The sequence below is a fragment of the Dioscorea cayenensis genome, unplaced genomic scaffold (assembly GCF_009730915.1).
Source record: "Dioscorea cayenensis subsp. rotundata cultivar TDr96_F1 unplaced genomic scaffold, TDr96_F1_v2_PseudoChromosome.rev07_lg8_w22 25.fasta BLBR01000810.1, whole genome shotgun sequence".
Taxonomy (NCBI): Eukaryota; Viridiplantae; Streptophyta; class Magnoliopsida; order Dioscoreales; family Dioscoreaceae; genus Dioscorea; species Dioscorea cayenensis.
In genome coordinates this window covers 153,575-174,128 of record NW_024087201.1, presented here as the reverse complement: position 1 = coordinate 174,128, position 20,554 = coordinate 153,575, and the positions used below count along the sequence as shown (strand labels likewise).

Here is a 20,554-nt window from a genome sequence, read left to right as displayed (position 1 = left end):
TTTGGGGTGTTGGTGGATGAAAACCCCATGAGCTTAGCACAACTTGCATCATCTTGCATACTCTAGGCAATTGTTGATCATTCTTGGCCAATAGTACACAATATGCTTAATCTTCAACCACATCTTGATCCCGATCGGTGAGCTTTTATAGATACTAGAATGGACTTCATGCATGACTTCTTCGCACTCTCCTTCGAGAGATATCCTAGTAGGAGTTAATCATATGATCTTCAATAGAGGACATCATTGACAAGGGTGAACTTCATTGCCCTTTTCTTTGATTATGTTGCCAAATACTTTTTATCTGAAGTTTATCATACTTAAAGTATTTAATGAAAGGCTCCCTTCAATCATCTTCCGCCATTGTCAAAACTCCTTCCCCGCTGAGGTGGTTGTTTTCTAACTTTTCATCAAGACCCTCCTATTAAGAATGATAACTTGATTTTTCCCCTGATTTGGATTGGCTAACTCTTTTGCAAGTCTCACTAAGCTATCTATCTTTCCATTAATAGACCATGAAACTCTTTCTAGCTTAATATCGCAATTTGCTTTCTTTTAATCAGAGTAAATCTTTCATGATTGATGAGTGCATTTTATATACATATTTTCCTACTCTAAACCCATCATTTTATTAGTCCTCAAGAATACTTTTGTGCAATTGCAGTGCTATCCTGAGTATTTTTGCTAATTATGTAGGAATTAGGGGCTCGACGCAATTTGGAGTGAAATCGAAGAGAACAAGTAAAAATACTTTGTAAGTGCTAAGCACTCAAGTTGGACTACGGTGGAGCACGATCATGTGCAGCCCTCTCTGATTATCCTAGCATGGAGTGTGTTTCAGTGAAAATCCATGTAGGAGGGTGCTTTCAAGTTTGACACGGTCCTGACACGATCGTGTTCTTTGACATCGAAAGTCCTAATCAAGATAATTTTATTCAAGCCGGATGTATACGAGCCGGGTGCTCTTGACACGATTGTGATCTGCCACAGCATGGTCGAAACATGATCGTGTCCCTCCTACTGAATCTCCCAGGTGAGCACTTGACCATTTCATTTAGAATTTCCCCGACATGATATGATCGTGTTCTGACCATGTTGAGCCCGAGATCTGTTTTTTTAACTCCAGTTACTAGGGTTTCACTTTCATCTTTATTCGTGGATCTTCTTCTTCACCGGAGGACATTGATGAGAGCCAAGATCAAGCTCTCACCACACCTTCTAAGGAAATTACGTACAAAATTGAAGGCACTAGGGAAGTGAGGCTAGCATACTGGAGCTTAACATTGGAGGCGTAATCTGAAGAGAAGGGAGTCATGTCTTTTTTTCTTTAGATCTATTGTTGTTATCTCCATGTTGTACCCATCCATGATCGGCTACATGTCCATGGTGCCCGGGATGTAAACTATGGCGCCTTGTATGCTTTTGAACACTTGCATTTATTGATTTACTTGAGTTCTTTTGGTTCTTGTGTTAAATCTTGTGTTTGCAAAAATTTGATGTGTTTTGATCTCAAGGTAGTTACTTAGGTAAAAACCTCGATGGGTGAAACCATAGTTATCTTCGCAAAAACTCGCATGTAGTTGGTAAACACTATAGTTGCAACATTGCTTTTGAGCACACACTAGAACCATAGAATGTACCTAGTAAAACCATAAAAGTGAGTGAGCATTTCTAAGCGCATAGGAATCATCCGTAGGCATTGTTCTCTTTGTTGTTGACACTCGATCCAAACTGCCTAATATCTTCACCTGTTCTTTTCCTTCTTCTTTTTTAACTTTATTTCTTGTTATTAATATAGTATTCAATTTAAAGTTAACTCGGAGATCGTGACATGTTAGTACTTTGAGTCCAACTCGTGTGTAACCCATATATTTAGTGGAGGACACATCAATGATATTGAAGAAGTTTTGGCTTGTAAGTCTTGAAACTTCCTTCAACTTGATTTATGATAAGTTAGGAGTTACCATATACATGCAGATTCTGTATCCCCATCTTAATTGATAGCTCTAATGTAGTAATAAGAGCTTCATATTCTACTTCATTATTAGTACATGTATTTAGCAAAGAAAGAGAGTATCTCATGATCCCACCCTCGTGAGAGAAATGAAGATGAGTCCAATATTAGCTCTAACTTGAGGAATCTTTTAGTTTAACAACCTGTTGGATAGAGGAAGCGCTATCAAAAGCACACTTTCCAACAATGTTTTTCTTCTTCTATTACCAAAGTCTCTTCATCGTGAAGATCACATCTCAAGACAGAATCATCGTGCAAAGGATGCGCTGAGAAAATCCGCCAATGCTTATCTTTGATTGTTTTTGTGGAGTGTAAGGTATGTCAAACTCCAAGAGTATCAACACCCATTTTGCTAATCTTCCTCGTAGAATAGTCATCAAATACTTGAGTGGGTTTATCCTTTTAGGTGAGAATCACCTTATGTGAGAGAAGGTAATGCCAAGCTTCTTTCACCGCAAAACACTAAAAAGATAGTGCTTCTCGATAGGAGTATATCGGTTTTCGCGGCCCACCAACATCTTACTATGGTAGTATAGGGCATTCTCATTACCCTCTTCATTCTCTTGAGCTAGGAGCACCCCCAAGGGATCCATCCAAAGTCATTGTATGTAAGATCAATGGCTTTCCTGCGACTGACATTGCTAATAGTGTGGTGTTCAATAAATAACTCTTTATTTATTCAAAAGCATTTTGGCATTAATCATCCCATTTGAATGGAGCATTATTCTTCACAATCTTTGAAAATAGCTTACATCTTCCTGAAAGATTGGTGATGAATATTTGATATAAGCAAGACGCCTCGAAGGACCCTCGCTTTAATGCCTTTGAGGTGGCATTTCTATAATCTCTTTAATTTTGGAGAGATCAATCTCTATTCCTCAGTGCCTCACGATGAACCCAAGGAATTTTCTGAATAATAAAACAAATACACATTTCATAGGGTTCATTTTTTAAGTTGTATTTTCTCGATCCGATTAAACACCATTCCCAAGTCATCAAGGTGTTGATCTCTTGATTGTGTTTTCACCACTAGTTATCTACATAGCACTCCACAATTTGGTGAATCAACCCATAAAAAGATCTTCATCACTCTGTCCGGAATGCAAAGCAGTTCTTTTCAACCTCCTGATCCATTTTTGATTTGGTTGTACCCAGAGAAACCATCCATGAAAGAAAACATCTCATACGAAGACGTGCTATCAATCATGATCTCCATGATGTAGTGAAAAGTCATCTTTGCCCGCTTTTATTTAAGTCTCTAAAGTCCACACATATTGTAATTTGTCCATTCTCCTTTTAACATACACTATGCTTGCAATCCAATTAGGTAATCTCTTTCCTTATGAAACCAACTTTCAATGAGCTTCTTGGTTTCCTCAATGACATTCTTCTCCGTGTTAAACTTCATCTTCCTTGGTGCTTGTTTCACTCGGGCGAAAGATTTGGGTCAATGGTGAGCTCAGTGCATCGCTACCTTTGTATCGAGACTCGAATTCCTTTATAGCTCCATTCAAAAACAATCAACATACTCTACAAGAATGCTTTAAATGGATTCTTTTTCTTCTTGAGTTAATTGTGCACTTAAGAAAGTGGGTTTAGGGTCATCCTCACTTCCTAAGTTGTTTTTCACTAACTCATCGATTGTCCCTTACCCTCCGCCTTCTAGCTCGGGTGTGTCTTTCAATTTTATATCTTTTAGAGGTTGATCATCCTGATGCTTCTTCAACTAGATCTTTATCCTTTCAGTGTTCGATGCATCGATCACCGACACCATGAAAACATTCATATACTTGCTCATCTTCAAACCTAAGTCCTTTCTTACTCAAGGCTTGACCTTGCATAGTAATTTTAAAAGGATGCCAAAATCTCTCAAAGAGAATATGTCTATATTCAAGTGCTTTATACCGATTCTAACTTACTTTATTAATTTTCTTAGCTGAGGAAAGTATTAATCTAGAATCCTCAAGGGCTAAGGTTCATCATCCTCTATAGTTTTGGTCATCAAAATATCTTTGTCGTGGGACTTATTGGGATTAAATTTATAAAAGAAGGTCCCTCTCTCTTCTTGATGATGAGAAGGCACATAAAAAGTGATGAGTTGTTCTACCAAGTTAACATTTAACTCATCAAGAGCTTTGTAAAGGTCTTTCGGTATTCTTGTAATATGAAGAGAACTTTTGATTGGAATTTTATCATCTTTTTGATCAGTGGGAGTGGAAGCTCCTTCTTCATCGTAATCATCACTTCCAAAATGCTCGGTTCCTCTTATGAAGGCGTCATAAGATGGATAAGTATCCTATATATCTTCATCATCCGCTTCTTTCCTCAAGACCGCTCACAAATTCCAAAGTGAAGTTTCAAAGGGCAAGACGAACCTTTTTCGAGAGGAGACAGTAGTCTTTAGTGACTTCTCATGAGGGTGTCATCTTTTTCCGCAAGAAACGCTACTCTCCTTTTTATGTATCACGAATACCATTCATCATCATAGTTGATTTCATGTACACCAAATGGTTCGATCTTGCCATCAATGTATAATACACTTTTGTCATCCTTTATATACTTCAAACATTGATGAAGAGTGGAAGGAACCACATAATTCTCATGCAACCATGGTCTTTCCAATAATGCTCTATAGTGAGCTCTACAATCTATGATAATTTTCTAATGCATGTCCTATTAAACATTGGAAAGGGCAATGCTTAGGATGATTCTTCATGTGCATCAGAAGTATCCCCTTTTTCTTTAGAATCAACATCTCTTTCTCAACCATCTTTCTGAACAATTCTTGAATTTTATTTCTTCTTATAGCAAAGCTCCCATCTTTAATATTGCTAAGATGTTGAAGTATGATTTCTAGAATGTACTACACGAGGTTTTGAACCATCTGGCTCTAGGAAGAATCCAAGTTTCATGATTCTGCATCCATTCCAAAAAGGTATCCTCTGTCTGAACATGAGGCTTTCCGTGGAGTGAGATCATATGTCACCCTTTTAAATAAAAAGACGGAATTTCCTCACGTGGCATCACCTTCGAGAATCTATGTTTCGTAGTTTTCCTTCATCTTTCGAATACATGCCGGTCTGCTTTGAGAAGACTCGGCACGGAGCTTCCTCGCAACCTTGTATTCACCATGCTAACTCTTTATTTAAAAAGCTTGTTTCTCTACTTCTACTCACATACGCTCCCTATGTCGCATTGTAGAGCTACTAAAAAGAATAATCTTAATTATGGACTACTCATCTTGAGACTCCGTCCAAATTTAGTAGCGCTCCTTAACCTCATCAAGGAAGTAACTTCTTTACTATAATTAGAGCCTCTTTTGGATGATAATCTTCTAAGGAATCAATATATTTTCAATAATTGACTTCTTAAAATGAAAATTTATGGGCTTTTTTATCTACTGCCTGTACTTTCTTTTTCTTATTCTTGACTTTTTTATGCTTCTGATTTTTGCTTTGGCTTCTATCGTATCTGGAGCTCTCCACCAATTGATACCGGAGCTCTCCCAATCAACATCTTTCTGACTCCTCCGAGATAATAAGCCTTCTATAACTTCAAGAGGAGTAGGCTCCTTAGGAACTGGAGGACCTCCTTCACCATGATCTTCCCGACATGCCCCATATCTTGCCCTAGAGTTTCTCTGCAATGCAATGCATATACAATTAGCATGCTCGTGGTTGATCGGTAATATACTCGGACAGTGATCTTCTTGATAGTGCCGCTTTCAATCCAATCTTTGAATACATGTAATGTCTGATCGATTGAATGGTCCAGATTCGGTGGGAAGTGATAGAAATTTGGGTGGTCTTTCAACCGGCTTCTTCCTGGGCCGCTTGTTCTCCGGGTTGCTAAAGTCCTACCTTCAATGGCATAAATATCTTTATCGCTTTATCTCTTCTGAAAGAAGAATGCTCATCCTAAAGAGCATACAAAGGCTTCGCTGGTTCATTTCCACCCCCAGCAAGCAAGTGTGTGCTTTTCAGCCTTTGTTACAGTAATTGGTGGTGCCATTCCTCCTTTACTTTATTAGTTGCAAAAGCAGCTTGTTTGAGAGACCTTCCGGGCTTCTTTATCTTTTCCTTGTCCATCTTAGTGGGCTTCGTGATGATAGACATCACTTTTGGACTCAGTTCTTCTCGCGCTCTTTACTATAGGAGAGAGATCAAGTCTTGAAAGGTATAGATATCGATAGGTTAAGAAAAGAGGTGTCATGGTCTGGGCTATTGATGTGCACTCAACAATCCCCACCGCTTGCGACTTGATCAAGAGGTTTTCATATTTTTATGCTAAAATTATGCTACCTCCATCACATAGAGCTACACAACCTTATTATCTTATTTTGCTCTTGTGTTGGCTAGGGTCCACCACAGTATCTCCTATTCCATCACTCCACCAAGTTGAACCCCTGAAAGGCATCCTTTATCTCATATGTTCAATAGACAGAATAGCTAGACGGCATAGCACATTCAAATACTACCTCACGCGAGGTTGAGAGCATATAGTATAACATAAGAGACGGATTGTTACTGCGACTCACACAAGTCTTTCCCAAGTGAAATGAGCTCAAGAGCAACCTGTCTCCTGTGCAGGTGTGCGTGTGTGTGTGTGTGTGTGTGTGCAAGCCATCGAATTGCTTTCAACTTTAGAACTACTATACACTTTAGAAGCTATCGGATTAAGGAAAGCTCGTATGGTTTATCACCAGACTCTTTCAATGTGCCCCCTAGCTTGTATTCTAACTTACCGACCCACCATCTTTTGATCTCTTGTCAAGTTAATGCCGGGCTTAGGAGCTATTGATGTTCCTCCATGCTCATGTATTCCAAGCACATCCTCGCTATCATCCCCTTATTCTTTGGATAACTCGTACAATGGGGCTTGCTTATGCAAATTTCTTGAATTCTCCTAAAATAAGTTTTGGATTTGATCATGTAAGCAATAAATTACATTAGTTAAAGATGCAACAGTGTGCATCATGGATATGTGCTCTTTCTCAAGTTGATCTAATTGCATCTTAATTTTGGCAAACACTAGATCTCTATTGGATGTGAAAACAAGATTGTCATCTTCTTCATCACTTGAGTCATCGTCCTCCTAGGAGAAGTTTGGAACCCTATTTGGGACATGGTCTTCTTTCTTTTTATATTATTCGGTTGAGATCATCTTCTTGGAGGCTACTTGTACCAATATTGTGGTTTTCTTCTCACTTAGTAGAGGACGTTATAGCTCAACCTCGGATGTTTTGACCTTTTCAGATGATAACTCAGACGGTATGTACCTCGGGGTCTTCCTCTCCTTCATCTTTTTCTCCTCCATTGGAACTTTAAACAAGAAATGAGGGTGTGGTTACTTGTGCCCCTTTAGCTCTTGTATACTTGATTCTTTAGTAAGGCAAGTCTCGCCAAACATAGCAGACCCGTGACTATGAGAGTAACTTCTTCTTCCTAGTAGAACTCCTTCGGTGTCATCTTCTTTGTCTTTAGCTTTCGGCAAGAAATATAGTTGTTATAGATTTTCTTCCCAAAAGTCTCCTTAGAATAGTGAGACTTTCGTGGCCTATCCCCTCATCTTGTTACATTTGGTTGGGAACAAAGTTCACTAGTCCCTCGAGTTCTCCTTACCATTTTCAAGATTTCAAAGGAGTTGGTGGAAACTGAGTTTGATGAATTGTCCCCTTAAGGGCATTCATTCTCGTGGAACTGAGGGGAAGTGATGGGAAGGGCATTTCCCGATTCTGTGTGTTCATTTATGTTGAAGTGGATGGCACTCGTACCCCTCACCATCGATCGAAGCGAATTTTGATCCAAACCCATTTCAGTATTATTTTTACTAAAGCGGGGGGAAATGAGCCAATCTATAAAAACTCACTTTCTTTTACTTCTAAAGTCCTTTTTAAACTCATAGAACTTCACCCAACACCTAAATTCTCCAATTCTATTCTTACTTTATGACAAATGAACACCAAGATTCTGAAGTGATATCACTCGCCCCACTTCCCACTCTCGTATCACTTCCCAAAATGAATGCCCCTTTGTAATGAAACAAAGAGATTGTTTTTCTTGAGGTGATGGCATTTTCCTCTTTTGGTCAACCCTCGAAAGCACCTTATTGTGAATGATTTTATTGAGTTAGCCGTAGGCTTCTCAAGATGCCGCTCTTTCTCCCTTCAACAAGAATAATGAATGAAGGCTCCTCTTTGTTAATAGTGCTCACAAGTTCATTTGCAAAAATGAGTTTGTTGAAACAGATGTTCTAGCAACATGGACATCCTTCTCGACATCGCAGGAGGTATCACATTCGGATGACTCCCTTTAACAACAACCTGTGAGGACGTGAAACAACGTTACGAACATGGTGGTGGACTCGCACAGTTAACATATTCTCGACACTGCGTCAAATTTTGATTTCCCACACCGTAGGCTGGACTAAACAGACATATAGTGGAAGCTTGACATGAGTGCCTTCCCTAAGAAAAATGGTGGCATGAAGTAGTAGCATTGTCGACAGCATTGTTGATACCATTACAAAAACCCCGAAAAGGAAACATCACATTAACAACACTAATTGATTCTTTCTGCTATTTTTCATTCACATTTTGTTTCAAAGATGAGAAGAGAATTCATGGCCCCATCGGGTGTTCCAAAATTTCAGGGGTCCTTTATTCTTATCTAGCTCTTTAATTAGGGGTTGACTCAGTTAATAATGATGGATCACAAATCAAATTTTGACTAGACTTCACTGGATTGTAGATATATGACTTCCATTAGGGCAAAACCCCTAATGTTAATTAATGCGACTAAATCATGGGAACCTCTCGATTAAGAATAAGTGTGAAATGCAAAATAACAGATATGAGAGAAAATTAATTTTATTAATTTTGAAAGGGAAGAAGGAAAATTACATAAATACATAAATTTTCATCAAGAATACAAAGATTAGAATACTCTAACACTCAGTAATCCTACTTCTCCTAAACTTCCTCTAGCCTCACATAATTTGAATTTATTTTGACTTTTTTTTATCCCAACTTTTTCCTTGAAAACCACGCTGAGGACATCTCCTTTGAATTTGTTGATTTTGGTCTCTTCTTTTGTTTATATCTTGAATATCAGTAGGATCTGAAGTTGTGATTTCTCTATGTTTGTGAATCACAAACTTGATTTCATTTAGGCTTTTAGAAAACCCCCATTGCATGTATGCTTGTGAAGCTTTCAGCCTTGACTCTGTGAAACTCTTCAACTCTTCGACTTTTTGATGTCTCTGAGATTTTTGAGCTTATAAGTTTGGTCATTTGAACTTTTCAAGCCTCGACTTTCTCCATGTTTTTAGCCCTTGGCTTATGTGTCTCCAAGTCATGACCGCCATATAATTGGGTCACTAAGTTTATCACTTTCGGATCGAGATACTTTTAAACATTTTTGTGGACTTTGGCGATCCTCCTTTGTTTGTGAATCGTGAAATTCTGTTGTAGGAGTTTAAAGACTTCGTGTCTTACACTTTGTGAAGTCTCATTTTCCATCATTGTCAAGGAAATATTTTTCATCATTTAAAAATTTTTTGTCCAAAGTATCCTCACTCGTAGAACTCTGCTTTTTAGTTGAGAACATATTTTTAATTAATTTGAGACAATTCTCTTTCTATTTATTTATATGTTTTTGACACATGAGGTGAGACCATCATTTAATATTTTTAAGACAAGACCTTTTCAACCAATGAAGATCTCATAGAGTAGTTGTCCACCATTGCTTTTTACTTCACAAGATTTGGTGGTTCTCAACAAATTTTTCACTCACTAAAGAGAGTCTCCAAGAGATAATGAAGAGGCTCTCAGAAAAGGGTCTTTGTCTTGCATACACGAGTTTTTGGAGACCCTCGTGAGCATCAAGAGGCAATGATAAGACTTTCATTGTGAGCTCCGTGAATTATACCTCGAAGCGAGTCTTTGTTATTAACATGAATCTTGAGACCCTTCTATGAGCATCAAGAGGCATGTGGTGAGACTCTCATTGAGAGCTCCCAAGCATTATATCTCATAAGGAGTCTTTGTCTTCAATATAAGTTTTTTCTTCAATATGAATCTTGAGACCCTTTAGTGAGCATCAAGAGGCATATGGTGAGATTGTCATTAAGAGCTCCCATGCATTGTACCCTCATGGAGTCTCGGTGTAGAACATGAATCTTGAGACCCTTCTATGAGTATCAAGAGGTATGAGGTGAGACTCTCATTGAGAGTTCCCATGCATCTGTACTCTCACATGGACTTTTTTATTTTAACATGAGTCTTGAGACCCTCTTTTATAAGCACTCAAGAGGCATGGTCTGACGACTCATCGACAGCTTCCCTATGTATTATACCACATAGGAGTGTTTGTTTTGACATGAGTCTTGAGATCCGTCTATGAGCATCAAGAGGCATGAGGTGAGAATCTCATCGAGAGTTCCTATACATTGTACTTCACAGGGAGTCACCAATCCATCTAAGTGATGATGCTATCTCAAAGAGAGAAATCTATGGGTTGGACTTCATAGTGGGCTGCATGGGATGCCTCTATAAATTTACCAAAACATCCCCTCATCTTTTATTAAAAGCACATTTAATCTCCTCAACATTTCGTTTTCTTTTTGCATTCTCTTGATCCCTTTTTCCATATTAGACCTTAACTTCTTCTATTTTCACAAATTTTCATAATGTAAGCAATTTGACCCTCTAAGTTTTACATGCTTTTTGCCTTTTTCCGCAATTTTGCAAACAAATCCCCAAGCTTTCATATTTTCACACATTTTCACAATTTTTTATTTGTGTCCTCAAATATTTAATTTTTACATTTCTCCATAGATTTTGCAACTAAGCCTTGACCTTTATCTTTTTCACAAAATTGTTTTACGTAATTTCTTTCATACAAATCCCTCAAACATTCAATTTCACTCTACATTTTTTTAAAAAATTAAATTTTCCAATAACTATTTTTTAATTTTAATTTTATTATTATTTATTTATATATATCATGTCCCACATTCATTCTTGCTTTTTGTCCTTAGACAACCTATTTTTACTCCAAAAGACATCATCGATATATCAAAAATATATGATTTAAATCATATGAATAGAGGGGCATATAGCTAAGCTTGCTTTCATGAGAGTAGATCATGAATGTAAATGACATATGAAGCCTATGGTGGGGCCAATCAAGATGTATGTCAACATCAAGGGCAATATAAATCTAACATGCATCCATAAGAGGTGAGAAGTCAATATATATCAATGAGATGGACCCTCATACTTGTGTAAGCGATCATGTTTGTTTTGATTGTTTGTTTTTTTAAAATAGATTCAGTACTTTTTCATTGTCTAATCTCCGATTTTCATTCCGATCTCTTTCTTTGTTCCTCTTCTTTCCTCGTCTGAGCCCCTTTCGCTTTCTCTCATTTCTCCTCGTCTTCCCTTCATTTCCTCTTTTCATAATCTTTTTGGTTTTTGTTCCACCAAATCCCAAACGAATAGACACTTTGCCGCTCTTTTTGTTTTCTTATTAATCCGATAAATCGAATTTCTATTGAAGAAATATCCAATACAATCAATTCAATATATATCATATCCTTTGATTTTCGCTTTTTAAAATTATTTTATTATTACATTATTGAATATATCACTATTCTCTCTCTCTCTCTCTCTTCTGAAGTAATAATAATTTAAAAATCCATCAGATATTTCTTTTCTTTTCTAAATCCGAGTCTACAAAATCTTGGAGCATTTTCTTCATGTTTCTATCTTTCTTTTCATTTTTGAATTTTATTTATAATCACCTTTGAAACTATCCCCACAAATTTGAATTTATTATTTCTAAAAATAACTATATAAAACATAACTCATATGGAAAATGCCACCTTTTATTTAGGTCTGCTTAAGACTGGTATTTTAAATACTTTCCATACAAAGATTTCCTCGCATTCATTTTCCTCGCGATTTACTTTTCCCTATAAAGTAACACGTAGTTTCGGCTATGAACTCGAAAATTGCAGGTTGAAATACATGCACGAATTCCTTTGTTTGTTATGAATAACCTTTCACGCAAAAGCTACGTTTATTTTCATTTTACCCTTCAATAAATATCAATTATTTTTAATTTTAACTATAATTTTTCGCATTAATCAATGGTTTACATATAAACAAATTACAAAATTGCTTATATACTCCGCAAAAAGTAGATATTTAATTTTCTGCTTTTTATTATGGTAGAAATACGATTACCCGAACTTTATCCAAGGGGCACGCTCTTATATGAATTTTGGCAATGTGGATAGATCTCACCTAAAGAAAAGGTATTGCTGCATGTTTCTTTCAACTGAGTTTTCAATAGAATCCATTATCAACAAAACAATATCAAAAGGAAATAAGAAAAGATTCTTAAAAATTACAAAAATTATACTACTTATCGAGATTGCGCTTGCGCCACGGTTTCTCAAAAGTAAGACGCTGGAGAAGCTTCTTCGCTAAAGTTAGGGCTTTGAAAAGAAGATAGGACAAAAGATAAGAATTTTAATGTTAGAAAAGGGTGAAATTGAAATTTTACATGTCTCCTACTTTCCCACCTATGATGTAATCCGCTTCACACCCTCTCTCCCTCGTGAACTTTTCATTAGTCAAAGGAGTAATTACACCTGACCATTACTATATGATTCTCAACCAAACACATGAAAAGCTTTTCACAACCCTCAACTTTCTGAGAAAGTTGTTACTTTCCCCATACCAAACGGCCCCCTTATAAATTCAACCCCTCATACTATTTAAAAATAAATAAAATAAAATAATAAAATTATTATATTAAATAAATTTTAATGTTGCATGATAATCATAAAATATATATTGCTAGTTAAACGTGATCCTCAAATATAATTTCATATGTAGATATACTTTTTTATCGAACTTATCAATACATAATTATCAAATTTTAGGATATTAATGTAAAAATAGTAATAATAAATAAAAATAAAATCCTAAAAAATGTAATCGCTCTCTCAAAATCTCTAAAATTAATCATTGTTTGCGAGTTTTTAGGATATTGCAAGTTGTTTTTTTCACTTTCCTCAATCATTTCTAAGTTTATGCTTTATCTTCATTATAATGATTTTTCTTTATTGTTTTTTTCTTTTATAATATATAATTTAATTTGTTTAATTTTTGTGTGATTATTTGTTGTGTAAAAATATTTGGCATTTGTTTAATGATTGCTACATATTTGTTAAATATTTGTTCCATTATTTGTAATGAAAATTGGTGTGAAAAAATGTTAGATATTTGCTGTGATTAATTTTTATGTTTTGATTATTCATTAGATTATTTATTGAATAATTATTGTATTTAATAATTGAATTAGATGTGAATTTGTTTAAAGTTGTTTTTTAATTTCATTATTTGTTAATTTAGTGCTTAACTAGTTAAGTTAATCGCTAATTATGTAGATATGATAGGGTTTTTACACCTAAACCAAAATTTTTATATGGCCATATATTTTATAGTTTTGAAATATTGATGATTATAATCTCGAGTTTGAATTAATAGAATCATTTAATTTTTATAAATTTTTAAATTTAAATTCAACACCTCCTTAATTGTGTTTCCGGTTTCACCATTGGTAACAAGTACCATTAGTTAAGGGAGTGTACATTAGTCGAGAAATTGAACATTGAGGATATATTCCTTCACCACAAGTAGAAAACTTGTTACAACTATTACATCCAACGAGATTCGAACTTGAGACACTTAACGTCTCACACTAGCCTTTCATAGATATTTTTGGGCTATTAGCCTTTTGGTGCAAATTATTTTTTTATATATTATCTGGTGTAACTCAAATTTTTCCGCAAAATATCTTAAATTTATATATTCTTTTGTTTTGAAAATAATTGGATAAACTATATTTATCAGGAAAAAACTGATATAATAGTAACAACAAACTGGAGGGCAAATAAAAAACTAACATATATATATATATATATATATATATGAAAGACACAATGCATAACAACTTACTTGGAGGAAAACCCAACCTTGTTTGTATGGTGTGTAGTGGGGGTTCATAAAGTAAAGTAAAGGAAGGGAATGGAAGGGATATGGAGGGTTGAACCCATACTTTGTTTGGGGTAAAAGGTTTTTATCTTTTTTGTGTTTTGTTTGAGGATAGTGTAAGGGAAGGGAAAGTAAGGGTAAATACTAATATTACCAAAATATCCCTTGAGCTAATGTTATATAATGAAAAAAAATAAAATGAATATATTTTTTAATTATTTTTGATAGATTAAAATTATGTGATATGCCATAAATTAAAAGTAAGAGATATAAAATTAAAACTAACAGATAAAAATTAAAATTAAACCAAAAAATAAATATAAGTTTATCCAATTCAAAATAAAAGAGATATATCTTTTTACTTAAATTTATTCAATCCAAATGGGCACAAAACTCATAGATCACTCACATAGAAATAAATATTCATTTTCTTCCCCTGATTATGCCAGCCTAATATCAACTAACATGATAAGAATCAGATTGGTAAAATGTCTTTCCAAAATCAATCAATTATGAGAAAAAATGCAATAAAGAAATGAGAAATGACATGGCAATCCAAGATAATAAACTGTCATATACCAATTCATGCTAAATCAACAAACAAAATCAATTAGATATGAGAAAATAATAGTAAAGTAAAAAGGATAGGATACAAAACCCTGGCCAGTGTTTACATGGTACTATCAGTAATTGCTTAAACACCCCCAACTCCATAGGAATAATGCACATTGTTTTCATGAAAGTAAATATCCCATAAACAACATACATATTGTCCCATAAGAAAAATACATATTGTCTCATTAAACTAAAGTAAAATACATACTCCATAAGCAAAATACATACTGTTTCACCAAGATAAAGTAAAATACAAAATACTTCATCAAAATAAACCAAAATGAATTCCATTTGATGTTGAACCAATGTTTTGTCCACATGCATCCATCAACTCCTACGAAAAATAACAAGAATGCTATTATGATTTTAATAACTATGTCTTACATTAATATACCAAAAATTATTCAATGTTGTCAAGGAATAGAATGGTAACTTTCCATTTTAATTTTGTGGTTTCTGATTATGGCCAATCAACCCTCAACAATAAAGACTTACGATGCTCACTTTGAATACAATGAAACCTTCCAACATGTTGGAGTCTTTAATGAGGAACATATAATCATCGGTCATAAAGGTTGTGAGAGTCCCAAATCTGTAAGCATGCCCCACACATCATAATCTTCATATGGATTTGGGTTTGGGAAGAATTCCCTTATAATATTTGTTATTGTCTCCGTCGTTGAATGAGATGCTTCAATCATTGCGGTTGTTGACTGAATAATATAATAAGCGACCATCTCAGTTGGTACCCCCAACTTGTTAATATTTTCATTAATATCAAGCCTTTTGACTTTCTTTGACTTAGATGCACTTTGAGCTTCAAACCGAGATTTTTGATTTGTAGGCATTGGCGAGGCTTCATCTTCGACCTCATTGTGATGTTTTGGTGAGATTTTTTATTTGTAGCCCACATTTTCATTTTCACTCAAAATTTTCAAATTTGCCATGTTTTGTGTAACCATGAAATCAATTTCATCAATTGTATTTTCCTCATTTTAAGCTCTCCTTCTCATTTCTAATGCAATTTCAGCATGTTGCCCAGTTGCCCTGTCTTTTTCATTCAGTTGAACCAACTTTTCGTAATTCCTAAACCTTTTGTTCATCCATTTAACAACTTTAGGTTTAACCTATATATGCGACAATGTTAACAACATGACACCATTGGTACCTATATTATGTTGTATTCCAAGTAGTAAAGGAAACTAACCTTAATTAGGTATTGCCACACTTTAGGTTTGGCCTCTTAACTTTCTGTAGTTGAATTCCAAGCAAATTCACTCATTCCATATTTAAAAACATCATAGCATCGGGAATTTTTTTTTTAATATTATCATGTAATTCTATTCTTTTTTCCTTGTCTATTGCTTTACCGGGAAATTTATTCTTCAACTCAATGACTATGTTTTCCAATGCATGAGTAGTAAATATTCCTCTAATTATATTCCCAATTGTACGTTGATGAAAATATGCATCAATCAAAGCATTATCCATGGTTGAAGTCCATGTCAACATGGCATTTCCGTCATGAGTTGTTTTCCTCTTTGACATATTTAGGGAATCACTTCTTAAGGACACCAAATGCATGTTCAATAGCATTCTGTAAAGATGCATAGCAAAGATTAAATAATTCATGTGCATGCCGTGGTGGATTTCTTGAATATTTTTCAAATGATAGCGCTCCCCTCTATATGCCGTAATAAGCCTACTTTTCAACATGAATCTGGCATCAACAAGGTAATATTTTCCTAAAGATAAAATGAACTTTGTTAATATATTATGTGTGTATATATGTAATGTTTTATATAATATTGTAACATATCAACGAGTACCTTCTGGATTTTAAGAGGAGCCACCCTAGTTAATGCATTTTTCATAGTTCTTGAATTAGAAGCTATGCCTTCCCACCAAGGTAACACATACCAAATCAAATGTGCATGCGGCTAACATATTTTGTGTTGGGTATTCTTTTTTTCCATGATACATAAGGCCTTCGACACTAGAAACTTTTACACGAATATGTGATCCATCAATAGCGCCAACACAATCCTGACAATAATTTATTTTATTTCATTATCACCATACACATAGTTGTAGTAAGTTTGTAATTTAATTGACATGTGATTACCTTGAAATATGGATAGAATCTATTGTTGTTGAATATATCGGAAAAAATTTGTGAGTCATCTGGTTGTATTTTTAATTTCTCTTCTAATTCCATGATAGCTTGTAGAACATTATGAAAATGATGAAAGATCGTCTCACAAGAACGGCAGAAGAAAAAAGATAGCTCATGATGGGAGACATTGTGACCTAATATTGCAACTTGTTTCTCGACTGATATATACAATGTTGTTCTAAGACCACCCTTTCTAACCAATATATCTCATATTCCTAGGAAAGCTGAAGGACTCATTCTTATCATGCTATGGCATAGATTACTCAAAAGCAAATGTGACATTAGCTCATCCCTTGCTTGGTCTCCTTTAAGCCGTACTTCATGGGTGATTTGAGCTTTTAATATGTTTAAGCTCATTTATGTGGCTCGTGATCCAACCAATTACAGTGATAACAACTTGAGCTGCTTCTAAATGGTGCAATTGATGTAATTTTAAGAACGAATTACCCAATAAAACTTGAGCCAAAAGAACTTTCTCAATCGTTCTTTTTCATTGGTCATCTATACATAAATAATTTATGAATAAATTATCAGTTAAGGACAGAAAGTATAACTCTTAAGGCATTCATATATATAGTTGCTTAAGTAAATAATATACCAGCAAATGTATATCGGCACAAAGTATAGTGTTCCTTTTTTTTATTTTTATACCCTAAATATGATCTTATACAAATGAGCTTTTTGTATAGAATTAGTGCTATAGTATATGCAGATGGTTTTTAATAGTTAATGACCATTAAAGGTCTTTAATAGTTAATAGCCATTTTGACTCACTTCTCATGTTCTTTATCATCTAAGACTTTTATACAACCACAAAGCATGTTGTACCTATATGTATAGATATTCCCATTGGGAAATATGTAATCATGCACATTGAATATAGATTTATGATATGTTTGTTCTAATGGATTAAAGCATTGCACATATTCCAAATAATATATTAAAATGTGCTAGCAACATTACAATGGGACAAAATACAAACCAACTAAATCTATAATTTCATGACACTAACTATGTTGATAAGGTGGATTAATGGGACTTTGTTCATAGCTCTTTTAAATAATATATATGGAGCAAAATTAATACTAGTGGAAGAATGAAAAACAAGGTGAGAGCCTTGGTTTTTTTATGTTGTTTATATCCCAACTTTCATATAAACAAAAAGGAAATGAAGTAAAGTAGTGGAAATAGAGAAACAAGTCAATGATGAGTACCTGTAGATATAACAACAGCAAAGATTGTTAAACAAAGCTAGTCCCAACCTATAATAATAAAGGAAAAAATGCTTCAGGACAAGTAATCACTAAAAACATAATTGAAGTAATCTTTCACTATGCTTGACACAAAATTGTTTTAGATAGAAAATTCAGAAATCATTATCTACTACATAAGGAAAAAAAAATTAAAGATGATTGATACATAACACAACTAAATAAAAAAACTAAAACCCAAGGCAAATTTAAACAAAATAAGGATTAAAAAAAGAACAATGAATATATAGATTAAGATACCAAAAGTCACTAAAAATGCAGTCATTATCTTGAAATTTCATATTGATAAGGCACTATGTCATGCCTCAACTCACAGTCAGGCACGGGACAACTGTCATGCTAATCTAAGTGGGATGAAGAACACCTTTTCTGAATTAGCACAACGCTAACAGAGAACCTGAACAAACCTACATCAGATTACAGCTAAGGAATTCACTAAACAAAAAAGCTGGAAAGAACACAATATACGTACATATATATAACAAAAATGTGAGTACATGATGTGATCTATATAGCTAAAATATACAACTCAACAGATCCATTCTATACAAGGAAGTTTAATACACAACATGCTCCAAAAGATGTGTACAAACCCAACTTAAAACAACACACAAACAGCTGCCCAGCATTGGAAAAAGGCACACATACTACTAAACTTGAGGAGGGAAAAATAAGAGTGATGAGTAATGCTATTAATCAGAGAGTGAATAAGCCACATACTTCGAACATAATCGAAATAAAACTAATGAGTATCATTAATGTCATAGTAATATTAATCCACGTACTTTTAGCTTTAACTTAGGTATAATCACGATCGAAGTAAAAAACATATTAAGAGAATATAAGCATTTTTAGACTACATAAATCACCAACAAATCATTCTTTTGAAAACTCATCAACTAGCCTTAAAGAATGAACCTACCAAGGTTAGTTTTAAGTATAACAAAATCAATCAAATAACCCTTCTTGGTGTTGGCCTATGAGATTCTCGTGTGGTGACCCTGAGTGTCTCAGCCAGCATTTGTCACATTCAAGCTCTATACGCCTCCTGATTTGGGCAATATAATAGTCAACCATGCTGCCTCTACAAGCTAGCTGTGAGACCTTCATTGCAGTGAATCATACAAAACATGTCATCATCAAATTACATGAAAGCATTTTCATAACATTTGCATAATTTCCATTCACAAGAACTACCATATTTTCAATACTACAACCTTTCCTTTCACAAAGAAGAATAAGGATCAAAATATCTCAACCCAACATGAATTATATAACCTTAAGATTAAAATCATGTACAAGTGTAAATACTCCTATTAGTTATCATTCAAATCCTACTTGATTATGTGTTTCGACAACACAAATTCACTCACAAATGAAGCCCAAAATGTGGTCAAAGATCCCTCCAAGGCCTTGTCTTTGCTAGGAGGCTAACATCCCACAAATACGAAAGCATTCCAAATAAGAAAATATAAGAACAAAATACAAAAATGAAACAACAAATGAAATAAATCAAATTAGATGCCGAAAACTAAGAATTTTGGCTTGCACTTAAGATGGTGGAATGACGACTCAATGAGGATTAAAACCCTAACTTCAAAGATTGCCAAACACAACGCCTAATTACTACAGTACCCAAAACAATCTCTGCAAGCCTCCTTAGGATACATCCCTCATCCAATAGGATTTTAAGAAAAAAAATAAAGGGATGTATAAACAACTTGTAGAGCATTCAAAGCCCATGCTTTCAATCCAAAATTCCATCTAAAAGAAGACATTCAAAACTTTCCACATAGAATCAAGAACAAGATAAACAAAACATGGAATTTAACACTTCTCTACTCAAAACAAGGACCCAATAACCTCCATACAAAAAATAAAACTTAGAAAGCTTAAAGAATCACTACAAAGTGCCAAAGACTCAAAGAGCATATACAAGAAAATAAAATCAATAACTTGCAAAGATACTCACTCTAATCAACTTTAATGAAGGAAGATTGATTCTTTAATTTCAAAGAAGCTTGAAAATTTTTGGAAACTCTAAGGAAAAGATGAACGACCAAAGAATTCAAAAATTTCTCTTAAGTCCAGCCAATTGGAGAAGATAAAGTCATAAAGGATAAGGTTAGAGGCAAAGTGACCCTTTTACCCTCACCACTCCAAATAAATCACTACAATGCCATTATACCAACAAAAGGTCAAGAATGCCCCTAACAAACAAAGAAATGACACATACACTCTAACATTGCATGCTAGAAGAAAAAGAACATAAAGGCAATGTATCACACTCTAGCTATCTACTCTAAACCCTTCCAATATGCACATTGAGTATATATGCCTCTATTTTACAGATTTTTGAAACTATAAACTAACGAATCAAACCAAGGAAATGCTTCTATTTTACAAGTTTC

General features: G+C 34.5%; 1 long non-coding RNA gene across 1 annotated transcript; it reads right to left on the bottom strand.

The window, feature by feature from the left end:
- Window positions 1-14,767: 14,767 nt before the first annotated feature.
- LOC120255060 lies at window positions 14,768-20,202 on the bottom strand. The gene is made up of 4 exons (XR_005534891.1): window positions 20,116-20,202; window positions 19,066-19,247; window positions 18,087-18,134; window positions 14,768-15,030 (listed from the first exon to the last, which is right to left on the bottom strand). It is a non-coding gene; the product is annotated as an uncharacterized LOC120255060 (long non-coding RNA).
- Between the last annotated feature and the right edge of the window lie 352 nt (window positions 20,203-20,554).